The sequence below is a fragment of the Chiloscyllium plagiosum genome, chromosome 29 (genome assembly GCF_004010195.1).
Source record: "Chiloscyllium plagiosum isolate BGI_BamShark_2017 chromosome 29, ASM401019v2, whole genome shotgun sequence".
NCBI classification, from domain to species: domain Eukaryota; kingdom Metazoa; phylum Chordata; class Chondrichthyes; order Orectolobiformes; family Hemiscylliidae; genus Chiloscyllium; species Chiloscyllium plagiosum.
This window is the reverse complement of record NC_057738.1, coordinates 10617804-10637546: the sequence shown is the minus strand read 5'-3', so window position 1 is coordinate 10637546 and position 19743 is coordinate 10617804.

Here is a 19743-nt window from a genome sequence, read left to right as displayed (position 1 = left end):
TGGCAATCGTGCAATTAAATCCAGCAGAGGCCTTCCCTGGGATTAGCAACCTCAGGATTGGAAATCCTGTCCCGATGAGGACTGCCAGCCAACTGGAGGCCAAAGGATGAGCACTGGAGACAGCTCCAGCTGGGGTGGTGATAGGTATTGGTGGTGAACCCACCCAAGGTCCAAGATCACCAGGGGATCCAGGCCACAGCGGAGTGATGGAGGAATGGGATGGTCGGCAAGGGGGGTGTTCAGCAGCGAGGACAGGGGTTGGGGCCCTGAGCAGACCCCACCTTCCCAATTAGGGGGATCAGCATGCTAAGCTGATGGAACCCCACAAAGCTTTGCTTTTCGTGCTATCGGTGTGGCAAGCGCCCCACTCACTGTAGACTTAATATCATCAGCAGTGGGATGAATCCCTTTAGAGGGCATTAATCGTTCACTTAAAGTTTCAGTAGGCAGCAGGATTGGAAGTTCGCCCACACAATGGTGTCAAAGTTCCCATTCACAAAATCACCTGCCCCGCCTGATTAAAATCCCCCTCCCCCAACTCCTGCACAAAGCAATTAATCTCAGAGTATGCCATTAAAGTTCTCCTGTCTGGTTGAACACATAAGGAGTAAAGGCTCATTGAGCAGGGAAGATATCACTGAGCACAGCAGGAAAATGAAGCAATGTTAACAGTACTTATGGTCTTATATATCATGATGTAATTTCTGCTCCCAAGTTGTTCACCAATCTTGAAATTTTGTGCAGTTCATCATAAAATTTTGCAATGCATTAGCACACTTACAAGTAAATCCAATGGAAAATGTGATCAAACAACTTGTACGGCGATGGTTTCAAATAATCTGCTATTAGTTCCTGATTTAATTCCAAATCCATTACAAAATAGATTGTTTAAACATGTACACAATATTGGTAACAAAGAAAATTTATTTTTTTATACTTCAAAATGTCCCAGTGAAGGCTGTCATGTTAGAATTCATGCTGGGCTAATTTAGAGGTTAAGACCTCTTTGTATTTGTTCCTCATTAGGTGAGTGTCAAATGTACCAGCTGCTCAAAGACCTCTTCATAACAATGACCAGCTAATGCGATTGGGCCCAACAAATTGATTAACTCACAATCACAAACCTATTGCAAAGTCACTAATTTGCTTTTATAACCACCATTACACACTACTCTACACTGGACCATGTGTCACTTTTTTTTATTCATTTGTGAGACTTGGACATCGCTGGCTGGGCCAGCATTGATAGCCCATCCTTATTTGCCATTGAGAAGGTGGTGGTGAGCTGCCTTCTTGAATTATTGCAGTCCACTTACTGTGGGTTGACCCACAATGCGGTAGGGAGAGAATTCCAGGATTTTGACCCAATGACTGTTAAGGAACCGTGGTACATTTCCAATTCAGGGTGGTGAGTGACTTGGAGGGAAATAGCAGATGGTAGTGTTCCTAAATACCTGCTGCCCTTGTCCTTCTAGATGGAAATGGTCATGGGTTTGGAAGGTACTGTCTAAGGATCTTTGGTGAATTTCTGCAGTGCATCTTATAGATAGTACACATTGCTGCTACTGAGTGCCTGTGGTGGAGGGATCGAATGTTGTGGTGCCAATCAAGCCGGCTGCTTTGTCCTGGATGGTGTCAAGCTTCTTGAGTGTTGTTGGAGCTGCACTCATTCAGGCAAGTGGGGAGTATTCCATCACATTCCTGACTTGTGCCTTGTAGGTGGTGGTTAGACTTGGAGTGTCAGGAGGTGAGTTACTTGCCTCAGTATCCCTAGCCTCTGATCTGTTCTTGTAGCCATTGTGTTTATGTGGTAAGTCCAGTTGAGTTTCTGGTCAATGGTAACCCCAAGGATGTTGACAGTGGGCGATCCAGTGATGGTAATACTGTTGAATGTCAAGGGGCGGTGGTTAGGCTGTCTCTTATTGGTGATGGTCATTGTCTGGCATTTGTGTGTTGTGAATTTACTTGTGACTTGTTGGCCCAAGCCTGGATTTTGTCCAGATCTTGTTGCATTTGAGCACGGACTGCTTCAGTATCTGAGGAATCGCGAATGGTGCTAACACTGTGCGATCATCGGTGAACATCCCCATTTCTGATCTTATGACAAGGGAAGGTGGTTGGTGAAGCAGCTGAAGATTGTTGGTCCTAGGACACTACCCTGAGGGACTTATGCAGAGATGTCCTGGAGCTGAGATGACTGACTCTCCACAATCATAACCATTTTCCTTTGTGCCAGGTATGACTTGAAAAAGTAGTGTTTGCCCCCGATACCCATTGATTCCAGTTTTGGCAGGGCTCCTTGGTGTCATAGTTGGTCAAATGTGGCCTTGATGTCAAGGGCTGTCACTCTCACCTCACCTGTGGAATTCAGCTGTTTTGTCCATGTTTGAACCAAGGCTGTGATGAGGTCAGGAGCTGAGTGACCCTGGCGAAACCCAAACTGGGTGTCACTGAGCAGGTTGTTGCAGAGCAGGTGTTGCTTGATAACACTGTTGATGACCCCTCCCATCACTTTACTGATGATGGAGAGTGGACTCATTGGGTGGTAATCGGCTGGGTTTGATTTGTCCTGCTTTTTGTGGACAGGATGTACCTGGGCAGTTTTCCACATTGTCGGGTAAATGCCAGTGTTGTAACTGTAGTGGAAGAGCTTGGCGAGGGGAGCAGCAAGTTCTGGAGCACATATCTTCAGTACTATTGCCGGAATGTAATCAGGGCCCATTGTCTTTGCAGTATCCAGTGCCTACAGCCATTTCTTTTTGATATCACGTGGAGTGAATGGAATTGGCTGGAGACTGATATCTGTGATGTTGGGGACCTCTGGAGAAGCCCGAGATGGATCATCCATTCGGCACTTCTGACTGAAGACTGTTGAGAATGCATCAGCCTTATCTTTTGCACTGATGTGCTGGGCTCCTCCATCATTGAGGATGGGGATATTTGTGGAGCTTTCTCCTCCAGTGAGTTGTTTAATTATCCACCACCATTCACAACTGGATGTGTAATGACAGCAGAGCTTAGATGTGATCTGTTGGTTGTGGGAGCGTTTAGCTCTGTCTATCACTTGCAGTGGTAGTCCTGTTTGGTAGCTTCAACAAGTTGACACCTCATTTTTAAGTATTGCCAGATGCTGCATGCCTTCCTGCACTCTCCATTGAACCAGGGTTGATCCCCTGGCTTGATGGTAATGGTTGAGTGGGGCATATGGCAGGTCATGAGGTTGCAGATTGTGCTGGAGTACAGTTCTGCTGCTGTGGATGGCCCACAGTGCCTCATGGATGCCTAGTCTTGAGCTGCTTGATTGATTCAAAGTCTGTCCTATTTAGCACAGTGATAGTGGCACACAACATGATGGAGGTTGTTCTCAATGTGAAGACAGAACTTTATCTTATATTCATCTTTGACTTCATATTAAAATAGAATGCAAATTCTGAGTGACACTAGTGATTTCTTTTGCATGAATACAGTGCTTCTTGCATGCAGATGATCCAAAACAGTTTAGAAATGATAGAAAGAAAAAGAGAATGAGAGGAAAAAATTGGAAACATTCTAATGGCCAGGGCAAAAATAAATTGAGGAGGCCTTTTGAAGCTGGAAGTGAAAAATCCAGGGAACGTTTTCTATGTTTATACTCCACCAATCAGAAAACTAAAACTTGACAAAATATAAAGCCTAGTTTGAAGTGATCATGTTGATCTGGATGTTGTGCTATTCCTTACTGTAAATGCCTTTTTCCATATCATTGTAGTGATGGAGAAAATCATAGCACACAAGCAAGCCTTTTTTCACATTCTCAAAGGATAGCTGCTCAAACAAGTTTAATTTTATGTTCAAAAACAATTCAAGTTGATGTATAAATCAAGCATTATTTATAAATAACTATGCTATTTTGCTTCTGTGTTATTATATATGTCATAAATACATCTGACTGTGTGTTTAGCCTGAAGGTTACGGTCTGATTTTGAAGTATTTCAACTTTTTTTGGAATGATTTGGAAAGCCAACTGTGCAGATTTGTAAGCACAAGCCCATACGGTAAAGGATGGTTGCTGGAACTGCAATCCGTACCCCTGTTCAAGGCATAAATAAGAGAGTCTACTTCAGATCATGGGAGAAAGGGGTGTATACAGGTATGGAAAGTGCATTTTGCTGTGATCATAGCTAAAACAGCTGAACAAAAGCTTTTCCTGTAACATTCTATTTCCCACTTGCTTTGCTAAGCCATTAAACTGAGGGCATTGTTCCCCTAGAAGTAGACGTAAAACTGATTTGAATCTTTGTAAGGGCTTCTGTAGTGATTTGATAGTGTCCCTACTTCTAAACCAGAAGCCCCAGGTTCAAGTACCACCGGCCCCAGATGTATTTTGTAATGTGTCTGAGCAGCTTTATTAAAAAGGGAAACAAAATCCATTTCCATGCTGTTTTGAAGAAGAGAATAGATTTTTCAAGGCTAATATTTATTCTTCGGGGGGGGATCTAAGATGGTGGCAATCTGAGAAGATCACACTGCAGAGCTTTGCATCACAGCAGGAGCAGGACGGTCCTTTAACCCACCCAACCCAGGTCATCAGGATTTCTTGGGGCATTGGAAAGATTGTGGAGCCCCAAGAAACATTTAAAAATTGACTTACCTGTATTTTCAGCTGTCCAGAAATGCCTAAAAAGGGAGGAGGAGCATCTGAGGCCGGGCCTGCAGCTCAGCCTGCAGCAGCCTCAGAGCAGATTACTCTCCAGGACCTGGTGAACCAGCTCTCGAACTCTCGCGAGATGTTGGGGAAACAGATTGAAGAGAAGCTGGCTCCAGTCTCTCTCATGCTACAGAAGCATGAGCAGCAGCTGGGAGACCCGGAGAAGAGGACGGATGAGGTGGAGCACAGATTCACAGTGGTGGAAGCTGATGCCAGTTAATCCAAGGAAGAGATCCAAGCCCTGAAGACCCAGGTTCATAATTTGCATGACCAAGTGGATGATCTTGAAAACAGGGGCAGGAGAAAAAACATTCGGATCATCGGTCTGCCTGAGGGTAAGGAAGGTGAGCGGCCTGCGGAATTTGTTGAAGATTGGCTTCCGAAATTCCTTGACTTGGAGTCTGGCATGAGAGGAATGAAGATAGAGAGGGCTCACCGGGTTGCAGCACAGAGGTTGGGTCTGGGTCAACGCCCTCGTCCTTTCCTGGTGTGGTTCCATCATTACTGGGATAAGGAGAGAGTCATGGAGGCTTCCAGACTCCAGGGGGAGGATCCAAAGGCCCTAATTTACGAGGAGTCTAAGATCATGTTTTTTCAGGACTTTTCAGCGGCGGTGATCCAGAAACGAAAATCGTTTAAAGGTGTCAAGAGAAGACTGAGGGAGCTTGGGATTCAGTACTCCCTGAGATATCCGGCAATGCTTCGGATCACCTTAGATGGGTCCATGCATCTCTTTGACACATTGGAGAAGGCAAGAGACTTTGTGGACAAACTGACCTACGTAAACAATTGTAGTATGTATAAATATCGTTGCTTGGGTATGCGTTTATCATTCTGTAAAAGAAATGGAGGAAATCCGGTTGGAGCTTTGTTTTTCCCGCTTTTTTTTACTTCTATTGATAATAATTTGGTTCAAATTATGTCTGGCGGTGGTTAAGATGTACATTTTAAATTTCTAAGTTAGGACATACCAAAAGATGGGTGGGGTATTTATTCCCCTTTTTTTTATAAAAGAATTTTTTTTATTCATATTGATATTCAATGGGGTGTTTATTCTTTTTAGCTTGTGCTTGTGATACGACTCCAGCTGGGAGAAGTGAAGGTGGTTGAGATGGTTAGATGTCTATTTATGGGCAGTTCGGGACGGGTAGTTGCCCCTTCCGGGCAGGGGATGAGTTCCCCTACTCAGCGCTATTGGCGCTTTATATGTTGGTTTGCTTTCTAGTTTTTGTTTTTTTTTATTTTTAATAATTTTGTATGGTTGTTAAATGTAGTGGTTTTAGTTTATGTAGTTTTTATATTTGGTGGACCATGCAACACTAAGGCTCAGCAATTTGTGGTTCGGGTTCCACCTCTCTGGAATTTAAATGTAATTGCAGAAGATTATGGCTAATGATTTGATTAAATGGTGTACCTGGAATATCAAGCGAAGTCACTCACCAATTAAGAGGAAGAAGGTACTCTTGAATCTTAGAAAGGAGAAAGGGTGCTTTGTTACAGGAGACACATTTGGATGACAAGGAGCATCTGAAATTACAGCAGAATGGATTTGACCGAGTTTATTTTTCATCATTTAATACCAGAAGTAGGGGAGTGGCTATATTGGTTAGGAAAAATCTCTCATTTAAATTGTTGGAATGTGTTAAAGACACATACGGGAGGTTTGTAATTCTTAAAGCCTTGATAAATGGGGAAGAATATGGCATTTTAAATGTTTATTGTCCCCCAGCTCATCCTCTTAAATTCTTGGTAGATGCTTTTTCTAAACTGATAAGTCTCAAGTCTCAGCACATCATTATAGGGGGAGATTTTAACTGCTTCATGGACCCCACAGTAGGCAGGTTGCCTAAAGGTCCCTCGATACCCTCTGCACAAACTAAACAATTCTTGGGTTTGTGTGGGGAATTAGGATTGGTGGACATCTGGAGGTGTCTCCACCCTACAGGTAGGGATTTCACGTTTTTCTCCAATCTGCACAGATGTCACACGAGGATTGATTTTTTTCTGACTCCTGCGATAACCTTGGATCTGGTGACATCCTGCACAATTGGTAATATTGCCGTCTCTGATCATGCTCCAGTGTACCTCATGGTTAAGATTAAGGATATTACAGTGGATTCAAGTTACTGACAGATGAATCCCTTTATTCTCATGGACAGTAAGTTTGTGGAGTATTTCTCTAGGGAATTTCAGGCACTCCGAGACATCAACATAGGCTCGGTTGATAGCTCATCTGTTCTCTGGGAAACTGCCAAAGCTTATGCCAGAGGGTTAGTTATTTCATATTCCACCAGTAGGAAGTGGCAGAAGAGTGAGAGGCAACGTCTCCTTGAAGAACGGTTGAAGGCAGCTGAGAAGGCCTATTTTGACAGATCCTCGTTGGTCAAACTACAGAGGATTATGGCACTGCGGTCTGCACTAAATTCCGTGCTCACGCAGATGGCAAAGAAGGAGCTGGCTTTTGCAAAGCAAAGGTTATACGAGCATGGTGACAAGCCAGGCAACTACTTAGCATACCTTGCCAGAAAGAGAAGTGCCCCACAAACCATTGCAGTGATTAGGGAAGGGTCTGGGAACCTAACCTATGATTCTAAAAAGATTAATGTGGCGTTCCAGAGATTCTACTCTAAGTTATATCAGTCTGAGAATTGTGAGGAGGGACTGGCCAAAATGGAATCCTTTTTTAGAGATCTGAAGCTCCCGGGTGTGACTCCCGAACAACGGTCCTTTCTCAATGCCCCATTATCAGAGCAAGAAGTGCAGTAAGCTGTGAGGCAGCTTCAGAGTGGAAAGGCGCCCGGTCCTGACGAACTTCCCAATGAATTCTATAAGGAATTTATAAGTATACTGTCAGGCCCGACGTTTAATGATTCATACAGTCATGATTGTCTCCCACCATCTCTGAGAGAGGCCAATATTTCACTTATCCTTAAAAAAGGGAGGGATCCGGAAGATTGTGCTTCATACAGGCCCATCTCGCTCTTAAATGTGGACTTTAAGATCCTCTCTAAGGCTCTCGCATTAAGGCTGGAGACTGTGTTACCCTCTATTATTAAAGAGGATCAGACGGGCTTCATAAAGGGTCGCAGATCCCCCAATAACGTTAGGAGGTTGCTTAACGTAATTCAAGCATGCCAACAGCTGTCAACACAGGGATTGGTGATTTCTTTAGATGCAGAGAAGGCATTTGACTGAGTTGAGTGGCCGGACCTTATCTATACTCTAGACCGGTTTGGTCTGGGCAAAGTTTTCATAAGATGGGTAAAGGTTCTCTACAGTGTACCTCTCGTGACGGTCATTACCAACGGGGTAAGATCAAGCAATTTTAATATTTCTAAGGTCAGCCGGGAGGGCTGTCTCCTTTCACCATTACTTTTTACGTTGGTGATTGAACCGTTGGCAGAGGCCATTCGTGGGGATCTCAATATATCAACTCCAGAAGTGGGGTCAAAATTACATAAGATCTCGCTGTATGCAGATGATGTTCTAATTTTCTTGACAAATCCAGCAGTTTCAGTGCCTTGCCTGATACAATACATTCACGCGTTTGGCGCTTTTTCAGGGTATAAGATTAATTTTGCTAAATCAGAGGTAATGCCTATGGGTGGTCTTACGCAAAGTGCCCTAATCATTATCTCATTGAGATTTGTGTGTATTTGCTGTGTAGAAATTGGCAACTATGTTTTCTGTAATACAATAGTGAAAGTTGCTTCAAAAGTGCTTGATTGGCTGTGACATTCTATGGGATGTTTTCCTTATTTTTCATTCCACAGTATGCTTTTCTTTATATGCAATATGTTTATAATATATGTTAGAACATAGAACATAGAAAAATACAGCGCAGTACAGGCCCTTTGGCCCACGATGTTGCGCCAATCCAAGCCCACCTAACCTACACTAGCCCACTATCCTCCATATGCCTATCCAAATCCTCCATATACCTATCCAATGCCCATTTAAATGCACATAAAGAGGGTGAGTCCACCACTGGTACTGGCAGGGCATTCCATGAACTTACGACTCGCTGAGTGAAGAACCTACCCCTAACTTCAGTCCTATATCTACCCCCCCTTAATTTAAAGCTATAAAATACCCCCATACCCGACTCCATACGCGGGAAAAGGTTCACACTGTCAACCCTATCTAACCCCCTAATCATCTTGCCCTCATCAGTAAGGCAGTATTTAAATTAATATAGTAGCAAGGAGTCCTAGGAAGATTGAAATAAATCGGAAAAGAAGGAAAACTCATCTTTGGTTACAGTCATACCTAACACCGAAGAAAATGATTGTGGCAGTTGGAAGCTAATCAATTCAAATCCAGGACATGATGAGGATTTTTTCTCAATGATCAGTTCAATTTAAAAATCCTCTGAAGCTGCCTATGCTGCAAGACCAGGAGAACACCTGCTTTAGTTAATAAGAGGCAAGTTTGTGCCTCACAAGTGCCAGGCAATTACCATCTCCAACAAGGGAGAATCTAACAATCTTCATTTGACATTTAATTACATTACCATCACTGAATCCCTCTCCATTGACATCCCAGGCATTACTATTGAACAGAAATAAACTGACTAGACAAATAAAAACTGTGGATGCAGGAGCAAGTGAGAGGCAGGAAGTTGCGCAGTGAGTAATCTACCTCAGGACTTTTCAAAGCCTGTCCACCATCTGCACGGCATAAGTCAGGAGTGTGAAGGAAGTCTCTCCACTTATCCAGATGAATGTAGATCCGCCAACACACAAGAAGCTTGATACAATACTGGATAACACAGCCTATTTAATTAGTATCCCATCTATAATCTTAAATGTTCACTCTACACCATTCTCATTACAACATTCATTACAGCAACTTGCTAAGGCTGCTTCAACAGCACCTTCCAAATACATGGCTTTTATCACCTAGAAAGACAAGGGGCAGCAACATACTACCACCTACAAGTGTCCCCTCAAAGCAGACACACTGTTCTAACTTGGAATTATATGACGTTTCCCCTTCACTGTTTTTGGGTCAAAATCCTGGACTTCTCTTCCTCATCATATTATACATGAATATGCATCTGGTGGACTGCAGTAGTTCAAGATGGTGGTACACAATCAACTTCTCAAGAACAATTAAGACCCACCAGCAAATGATAGCCTTAACAGAAATGCTCATATCCCACAAGGGAATTAAAAATAAAACACCTGAGTATCTTCATAACGTGTGGAAGAGTGATAGTTTATTACTATTATCCAGCTAAATTTACCATATACCACTTTCATTTCTTTGCTGCCAAATGTCATGGCACTTGACATACTCAGCTTTGCCTTTAGTGCCAAAATGTGCCATGTAATTGTACATACAGCATTTTTATTGAATTGTACACATTCTACAAGACAGTACAAGGGCCGTATCATATCAAGAAAATTAAATGATACTATTGGTTGCAAGCCCTGACAATAAGACAACAAACAAAACTAAATTTAGAAAATAAATTACAGACAACTCGCACAATATAAAAGTCTTAGAATATCATTGTTGCTCCTCCTTGTAACCAGAATAAAGCTTCACAATGATACTATAAAGTCAGCAGTACTCTTATTTTCTTAAACCTTTGCTGCTGCAGACATATCTCAACCATTTAATTACACAACAACACATGATAAATTGGTATAATTACCACATCTCATAATAGGTACCTATAATTAAATTTAAAACAACAACCTGAAATCAGAGTTCAGACAGTTTACAAAGGGTTTTTGCCTTCTTACATTTTTTGCTGTCATCTGGAGCTAATTTTTCTCTTCTGGAGACAGCAGCAATGATTATTTACACATTTAAAAATACTAGTACACAGCATGAATAAAACTATTTTCCTAGCTTCCATGTTTTTTATTAGCTGATGTCTTCTTCTTCACTTCTCTCTCCCAAGGCATGTCCTTGAAGATTTTTCACTGAACCACAGGTAAATGCTGTGATGTTTGTTTACTTTGTGGTGGAGCAAGGATGCAGGCCACAAGTCAACCTCAATCCAAGCAGGAATTAAATCCAGCCCTCCATTATCACTTGAGGCAGTGACAAAAAGGGAACAATTGAGGAGTATGTACTATCCACCTATCATAAACATTCTTATTAATAGTCAAACACAGATTTGGGAAACAGAGTCTTCTGTAGCATGATAACTAAATTTCTCCTTGCTTACTGTACTTTTGTGACTTCTACCATGAGGCACTCACTCTTGGCATCCATGTATAGTGATTCAATGAATAAACAGTACAAGCCAGATTGTGGTCCCATGAACTCTTGACATGATGTTAGAGTATAGCTGGGATCCATTGTTGAAGATCTGTTCAGAACCATAGCTACTAAAAGATGAACACGGGTATATTCAGACCCACTAAAAGCTGCTAAAGGCCATAGAAAGCCACAGAATAAGAAACTACAGAAGGTTGTGTGCATAGCCCAGACCATCACGGAAGCCAATTTTCCTTCCATGGACTCTATTTATATTTTCTCATTGTCAGGGAATGGCTGCCAACACCATCAGTGACCCCTTCTCATCCTGTTAATGCTCTCCTACAACCTCTTCCGTCAGGCAGAAGATACTGAAGCTTGAACACACGCACTTCAGATTAAGGAACAGCTTCTTCCCAGCCATTATTAGACTGACGAATCACCTTTCCTATTCCTAACCTCAGCCCAAACTACCTCAGATGGCGAGTCTTCATCCATCGTCCTTTCCACCGCTGTAATACTATCTTTGACAAGCAATGTCACACCTCCCCCTCTTTTACTCCCACCTCTGACCCTACTAAAACATTTAAACCCTGTTATGCATCATCTGCTGGCATTTTGCTGAATGTACCCAATTTGATTTTGTATTCATTCCATTCTGTCATTTGGTAACACCAGTGGCAAACATAAAGTCACATTGTATCAATTTGGAATCAGACGCTGCAAGTATCGTGGGTTTGAATGATCTGGTAAACTAGGCCTCGGCTATAATAAATAAACAGCAGCACTTGGATTTCCAGTAAGATCCTTAGCTGAGGTTCTGCCTGCTCTCCCAAATGGATGTAAAGGCACGGTGGCACAGTGGTTAGCACTGCTGCCTCACAGCGCCAGAGACCCGGGTTCAATTCCTGCCTCAGGCAACTGACTGTGTGGAGTTTGCACGTTCTCCCCGTGTCTGCATGGGTTTACTCCAGGTGCTCCGGTTTCCTCCCACAGTCCAAAGATGTGCAGGTTAGGTGAATTGACCATGCTAAATTGCCCGTAGTGTTAGGTAAGGGGTAAATGTAGGGGTATGGGTGGGTGGCGGGGCGGTGTGGACTTGTTGGGCTGAAGGGCCTGTTTCCACACTGTAAGTAATCTAACCTAAAAACTCTATGCAAAGAAAAACAGATGTAATCTCCCTTTTATCACAGCCACTATTAATCCCTCAACTGACAACACCAACATGCACCCCGGATCAATTATTTCACTATAGGTTCTGGAATCTTGCTGTGTAAAAATTGGCATTTCCTACATTGAAAAGCTAGCAACCTTATCAAAGTAAATTTGGCTGTGAAACAATTGGAAACACTATATAAATGCAAGCTCTTTGTTCCATTAAACACAATACATCACAAGTGTATTCATTATCCAGCCAAGGAATTTCTAATGTCTCATTTCTGTTCATTCTGGTTAAATAGAAGTCTTCATTCAAGCGTAAACCTGATCCTAGCATTGCAGTTTTTTTTGGCAAATGTGTTGTACGTTTGCCAGCACTACACTGTATTCTTCTCTATAACTGGAGTGATCTTGGATTTCTTCCAATCATCTCCCTGACAGTTGCAGGTCAGTTTCACAAATGTTCATGGTCCACCAGCTGCTGAGATCTGTGTACTCTGGCTGACCCAGCAGAGGTATTGTCAGTAAGCAGATTATGCCAATAAACGTGTGTGAAACTTTTAACTGAAAAGCAGGGATGGACCATTATGGCATTAATAATTGTGGAAATTCTAACCAGTGGAATGTGCTAATCTGTTCCTGATATAAGTGTATGAAAGAGGCACAAGAAGCAGATAGGAGAGTTCAGACATCAAGATTGTCAACTCAGGTTTAGCTAGCATTTCATTGTCCTGAAGGCCTTCTAGAGGCTTAACGCTTCCAGATGAAATTCAACTTCTGTTTGTGTAGGCTTTACCAAAGTGGCAACATGGCCCTAGATCCATATACCCATTATTCTCAAACAGTTCTCTACACATTTCCTTTCTCCTTGGTGTGTTTCAACACAATGAAATAGACGAGGTACTCCAATGCCAGTTTCCCTGTTCTACTGATATGTCACAGTTATTCACTTCGAATGCTACTAACCAATCAAAGCAATTCTCAACCGAATACTCCATTATGCCTGCTGCTGAAAATATTCAACTGAACTGCTGTTGAAAGTTTATGATCTGTTTAACTCCATACATAATTCAAATATCTGATGTGCCCCATTTAGCACATCCATTTCTCATACCATTTGTTGTTTCTGGAGCATGGTACTGTATTGCAGAACTTGAATATTGCCGTAAAATGAGACTTGCGGTTGTATCTTTACATCTTGCACTCATCAGGACAGACATAAGGGGTAGAATCTTCCCAGCTCCTAGAAGACTTGGGCTATGGCAAGTCAATTGGCAACATCAGGTGAGATGTCAAGCGAGGCCCCTCTTGATGTCGAGACTGGAAGTCACATTTTCCAATCAAGTGTTGGGAAGTCAAGGCAAGATGTTTGCTAGTGAGTAGCAGCAATCTATTATCCTGGGTTATTGCTCATTATCGCCCTCATTATTACCCAATCTTATCTCATTATTATACAGTCTCCTGTTCTCTCACCAGCCAAATAGATACCAAGAATTCCCAATGTGAATGTCAGAGCAGGTATCTGGCATCTCCCACTCACTACCTGCTCCTCCTGACACCCAGCACCAACATCTGAGGGCACAGTTGATGGGGAGCGACCATACACACCCCACATTCCATATTGGTGTCCAAACCAGGCTGTCTGCATCATTATGGCATTATCCCTAACCCACATCCGGTCCAGTTCACACTTCAATGTTGCATTTTGGAGAGTAGAGGCACCATTCACCAAACTATCCTTCAAGCGCACTTTGTACAGCGGGACAGGCACTCAGCTTGTTGCTTGGGCCAGGCTACATCTTGGGGCTGCTTGCACCCTCTCATAGTTCTCACTGCCTTTCTGCTCTCAGAATCCCTGCCTTGCCTTTTGGCATTTTGGCCCCTCAGCCACACCTTAAAAACTCTCAGTATTTCTGTTTTGACTTCTCTTTTAGCTCCGACGCAAAGCTCAGGAAGCTCATCTTGGTTGTCAGTACTGATCAGTAAAGGGGATGGGCATATTGCTGTACGGCACCATGCTACATTAGTGTTACACTGGCACCACATGCCAGATACATACATACCAATCATCGAGCATGTGCTTCAAGCATATCACCATATCCCAAAGTCATCAGTCAAGTCGGGGGTTGGGGAGGCGTGGTAACCTTCACTGGTGGGGGAGGTAGGGAGATGTCCTAACACCATAAATTAAAGGTAACCTTCAGTATCAGTCTCGGGACCTGTGCATGGTCAGATGGCCGCACCAGGTGATCAGTCAAGGACACATATTCTACAGTTCGAAACTGAGCCTCATTCAGTAGGTGCAGAACAACCATCCGGGGAAGTCACAGGAACACAGTCAGAGAGCTATACAGGTGTCAGCCAAGGGTATAGTCACTCATCTTTTGGGGTTAAGTCACTCAGGACAGTGGGGTGCAGTCAGTCCTGGGGTCCATCCACTGAAGTTCAAGGGAGAATATTATCATTGGCCCATTGTTGCTGGCTGGAAGCTGAGGAACTTAATTGTGGGGATTGGAGTCAATGCTGGGATGTGGTGGGGATAACAATTATAAACAGGGTGCAACTCAATATATTAGTGGGGGAGATAGTACGGTAATATGGAGGGAAGATGGAAAAATGGCCATTTATTGTAAGCAGCATTCCAGCTTCCATGGGGGTCATAGTTCACTACAGTATCGAACATGTTTACTCGATATACCTAGGGCTTGGGGAGTAGAATGTAAGCAGTTGACTTTAAATAGATGCATTGGGTGACCTAGGGAAGTTGAAAGTCAACGGGATTGACTGGGAGAATAGCCAAGAAGGGGATGTTTATTTATGTTTGGAGGTTCCCCAAGAGGCTGAGCCAGAAACTCACTGCTTCAAAAGTCCTTCAGTCTATAAATAACAAGTACGGAATGGAGGTGAACATGGCTGTGACCACACTCAGCACAGGCAGTGAGGAAGGGACCTTCAAATTCAAGTTTAAAAGGGGGGATAGTATGACACAGACACACTGAAGCTGAAACACACCTGAGAGCACCGCATGCTTTTGTGAATCTCAGGCATTAACCTTCTGTGTGCCGTCCAAATAGTCTGGACCGTATCATGTGACATCAGGAATCAGTCCAACTAATGGCTGTGATGCATAACAATGTTTGTCTACTGGCACAAAATAGCCCTAGTTTCCAAAGCAGCAATCAGCTATAATTTACCCATCTCCTTTGCATAGTGCAGGAACTGTGGACCATCGAACATCATATATTGTGTCAACGATGGTTGAGCTCTGTACCTTTAATCTTGTAGTTACAGCTGGACAGACATTCGCTCACACAGCTGCTGAAAAGCGAACCTATATTTCAAACGTGATAATGTATTTACAATGATGTGTCACCCATGCCATTTGTATGCCTTCAGAAGGTCTTCTTTTATCTTCCTTTCCCTGCAGAAACATCCATGTCCCAGCAATCAAGTAGGAAGTATTGCTCATCTCGGTGCTACTGTCCCATCATTCCCACCGTGAATGCATTCTTAACATTTCACAACTTTTACCCCTTAGCCGCAATGCATTCTCTCTTTATCTTCTCCAGGTACCGGCAGGATTTCTGGTCTCTGGTCCTCGCTGGTGAGGACCAAGATATTCTCCTCATCGAGAAGAGATGCTGAATGACAGGCACATGAACCCTCTCCTGAACACATGTCCTGCCTCTTCCAGCCCTTCAATGGCAGAAGGGGAAGGATTGCCTCAGATGAAAATTGTTGGCACTGCTGTTTGTGTTGGTGCAGTTGGGGAATAGTGGTGAGGCAGCACAGACAGCTTGCAGGTTTAACAGAATGGGATCTTGGGCTGAGCAATAGCAAGTGAGGAAAGTTTTTGCATGAAATGGTGAGAATGTTGCATCACGAGCTTTGGTGGGAGTCGCAGAGACAGAGTGAATGTGACAGAGTCGAGAGATGACAGTGGCACTCACACCACTGGAGCAGAGAAAGTGCTTGACCTTCTTGTGGTACTGCTGACCATCCATCCAGATGGTTGAGACTACGTTGCCCCAGGTGACAACTACAGACTAGGTTGGCAGAATCTGTTGCTTTGATCTCCTCCTGCAGGAAGATGGCACCCTCTGTCTGCCCCATATCATCCACCAGGACCTTCAGATCTCCGTCTGTAAAGAAAGCGACAATTTCCCTTTATCTGACATGTCTGGGGCAAGTGGCTTCAACATGGAAGGCATCTGTAGACTGTCTGCGTTTGACCAGGTGCACAACAGCCTGTTAAAGATGGCACTGGTGCCAGGGATTCAGAGATCTTCCAGAAGCAGTGAGTATTTCTGCCTGTGGTAAGTTGTTGGAACTTGTTCGGCGTTAGATGTGGGCCTGCCAAAGAGGCAGGGCGCCTGGATAATGAGGCCTTTTTGAGAAGATCATATAAGAAAACTTGCTAGGCACCACAGGCAAAAGCCCACCATGAAAATCAACAAAAATGACAATTTCTCATAAAGCTCAGTTCAGTAATACCATGTTTCAATGGGAAGAGTAATTTATACAGCATCAGAGAAAGGATGCTGATTGGTTGGGAAGTGGGATCCAATTGGTCCACATGTGGCCATGGAGATTCCACAAAGGAACAGCTGTCTGCCAGGCGTTTGTTTAAATTCAAATTTGATTAGACAGTACTTACTAAGCAACTGTGATGGTGCCAAGAATAACACTAACAACCAATTTAATATTATCAATTGGGTTTACAAAGTGGATTACTTACATTTGCTAAAAGTTGCATGTATTCATACACAGGGCCTAGTTCTCCAATGGCAAAAGGAATCACTCTGTGTTGTATCGTTGCCAATTATACAAACGTTTGGGAGACCACTGATCTCTGTACATTCCTTATGGCGATGTCTGAACTAATCAGAGTCACCTTGTCTTTTTTGAATGACCGTTCCTTTGTCCATTCTCAAACCAAGCACCTTGACCAATCAGAGCCTACTTACCAACTTAGCGGCACTCTTTTTTTTCTCATGCAGTATAAATTATTATTCCCTTTTGAAATTTAGTATTCTTGCTTATGTGCTGATGAATGCAAGACAACATGAACTGTAAGCTATGAGGTACTGGACAGCCAAGCCCCATGCCCAGAAGAAAGTCAGCTGGAAGTTGAACTGTCCATTGGAAGCCCACCTCACAGTGAAACATCACTGTGGATGACTTATTTCACCAAATTGCACAACCTCTACTCCTCACTGGGGTTGAGGTCCTGTCCTCAAGGGCTGCTGGCAGCAGCAATGTCACCAGCTCAGTAATGGGTAGTGCCTATGCAACAAGCAGGATCACATAGGAGACCCACTGAAAGGTGGCCTATGGTAGATCTAGGCTACTGGTCAGGGTGGCAGGAGATGTGGGAGGGATGCAAGAGGTAGGTTTTGCAGAGCGAGCAAACGGGATGGAGGGAGGTGAAGGGGCTCTACATTCAGCAGCAGTAACCCCCGATGCACAAAGGGCAGTCCTGAAGACAGTATCTCCTTCTGTCACATCAGTTTATAAACTTCTTTTAAAAATCCAGCAATCCCATTCCCATCCATCCTCCGATTATCAGGAATCCCATTCCCATGTGCCTTCAGATTATCAGGGTCCACTGAGCTTCCAAAAAGCTTGGTTGATGCTTAATTGTGTGTTTACGTATGGTGAGTGAACTGCTCATTTCAAAACCTTCCCAATCTCACATCATGGGGTTAAACTCATGGCATGTGGGAAGGTTTTGGGTTAGCCATCCAGTCTGTATTACATGTCCTCCCCAATAATCAAAAACACACCCAGTTAGGTTTATACATTTTCCAGCCCCTTGCCTCTTTTTTCACCAATAGCACAAATTCCTACAACCTTTCATAACGCCTAACCACATCATTCTGATCAACCCACCTAAACATGAATCTCTTAGTTTGATAAAAGCCCACTTTACTGTGTAAAAAGTGCTGTATAATGGCCTTTCACTGTTTTGCAGAATAAAATTGCATTAAATTTCCATCCCAGTTAATTCATGAAGTCACTCCAGCCGACGTCTGGGCAATAATCCAGTAACAAAAGGTGAAAACTGTATCGCGTGGAAAGGGTTAATGCTTGATGGTTCAAACATTTCCAATTTGGAAGAATGTGCTGAAATAGATGCAAGCTGATGCTGGCTGTATTTCTATAATTAGTTTGTTTGTTTATTTAAAATATTTCAGTTGGTAACTGAAAGAACCGGCATGTTGTGCTAGAGTCTGCATTTCAAGAGAGCAATTTATTGCACTCGCATTATTTAATTTAGAAGGATGTTTAATTGGACTCCAAGCAACCAGTCATTAATTAAATGAATCCACCTCCTCCTTTACTTCCACTTACAGGTTTTATTGCATGCTATGCATACAATTGACCCAGCTAATACAGTGCTGCAATAAGTATATCAAATTGATCTTACGCTGTACAGTTCCTATCTGAATTTGAGCTTTATATACTTACAAAGCTTTCAAAATATCTTTTGTCAGTTGTTGTATTAAATGTATTGAGATTAGTGCGGTAGATCTCATTGAATATGAGTTTTATTGATTGGGGCTGTTAACCTGATCCAATCAGGTAGTCCTAGCTGACAGATAAGGAGAATGTCTGAAAAACAAGCATTACCGCTGTTAGGTGGTAGTGTAGGGAAAAAAAAAGAAGAAGAATAAATAAATAAATGGGAGTGTCAGAGGTTCTGTTCACTCTGAGAGTGGGCTCTGAGGGAGCTGGATCAGTGTCAAGGACTCTCCACATACACATAAAGAGGGACTTGGTGACAGGATACCGCTCTCTGTGGAGTTATTTTAATGACAACAGTCATTATCAGAATATGGGACAGAATGTGCAAATCTGGCTGGAAATCAATATCAGGGAATGCCTTCAGAAACTATTGATCCTCATCATAACCACCTCCCTTCCAACTCACAGAAGGTCACAAACAAGAAATTCCAAGCTGAGAATCCTGTTGCTGATTTTGATGTTTTGCTCACCCTGTACTCCTCTGAATTGAATTGGGTTGAATTGAATTTATTGTCACGTGTACCAAGGCATAGTGAAAAGCTTTGTCTTGTGAGCAATACAAGCAGATCACAGAGTTAAATAACACAGATAAGTAAATAGTAGGTAAACAGCAGCAAAAACCAAAACACAGGTGCAGGCGAATGCTAAGAGTTTGAGAGTCCATTCAGTATTCTAACAACAGTAGGGTAGAAACTGACTTTCCACATACTGTTTTGAAACCCACTGGTGCGTGTGTTCAGGCTTCTGTACCTTCTCCCCAACAGTAGAGGTTTAAAAAAAAATGTGTCTGAAAACTAAATGCTACCACTGTTAGGCGGTAGTGTGGAGAAAAAGGAAATAGAATAAATAAATAAATGGGAGTGTCAGAGGTTCTGAGGGAGCTGGATCAGTGGTGAAGGACTCTCCATTTTGTGTTAGGGAGGCGGCTGACTCTGAACTGTCTGAACCACACAGTCAGTGTGTTATTACTGCTGTTGGGTTTTCTATGGAGGAGGAGAGTTTTCGTTTTTTCTATCCCCTTTGCTTCTGGTAGACTTTTTTGATTTTTGATTTTCTTGATTGAGAAAAGGAAGAGCGTCTGAAAAATAAGCACTACCATGGTTAGACGATAGTGTTGAGGGGAGAAAGTGTCCAACGAAGCCTGACCTGTACCA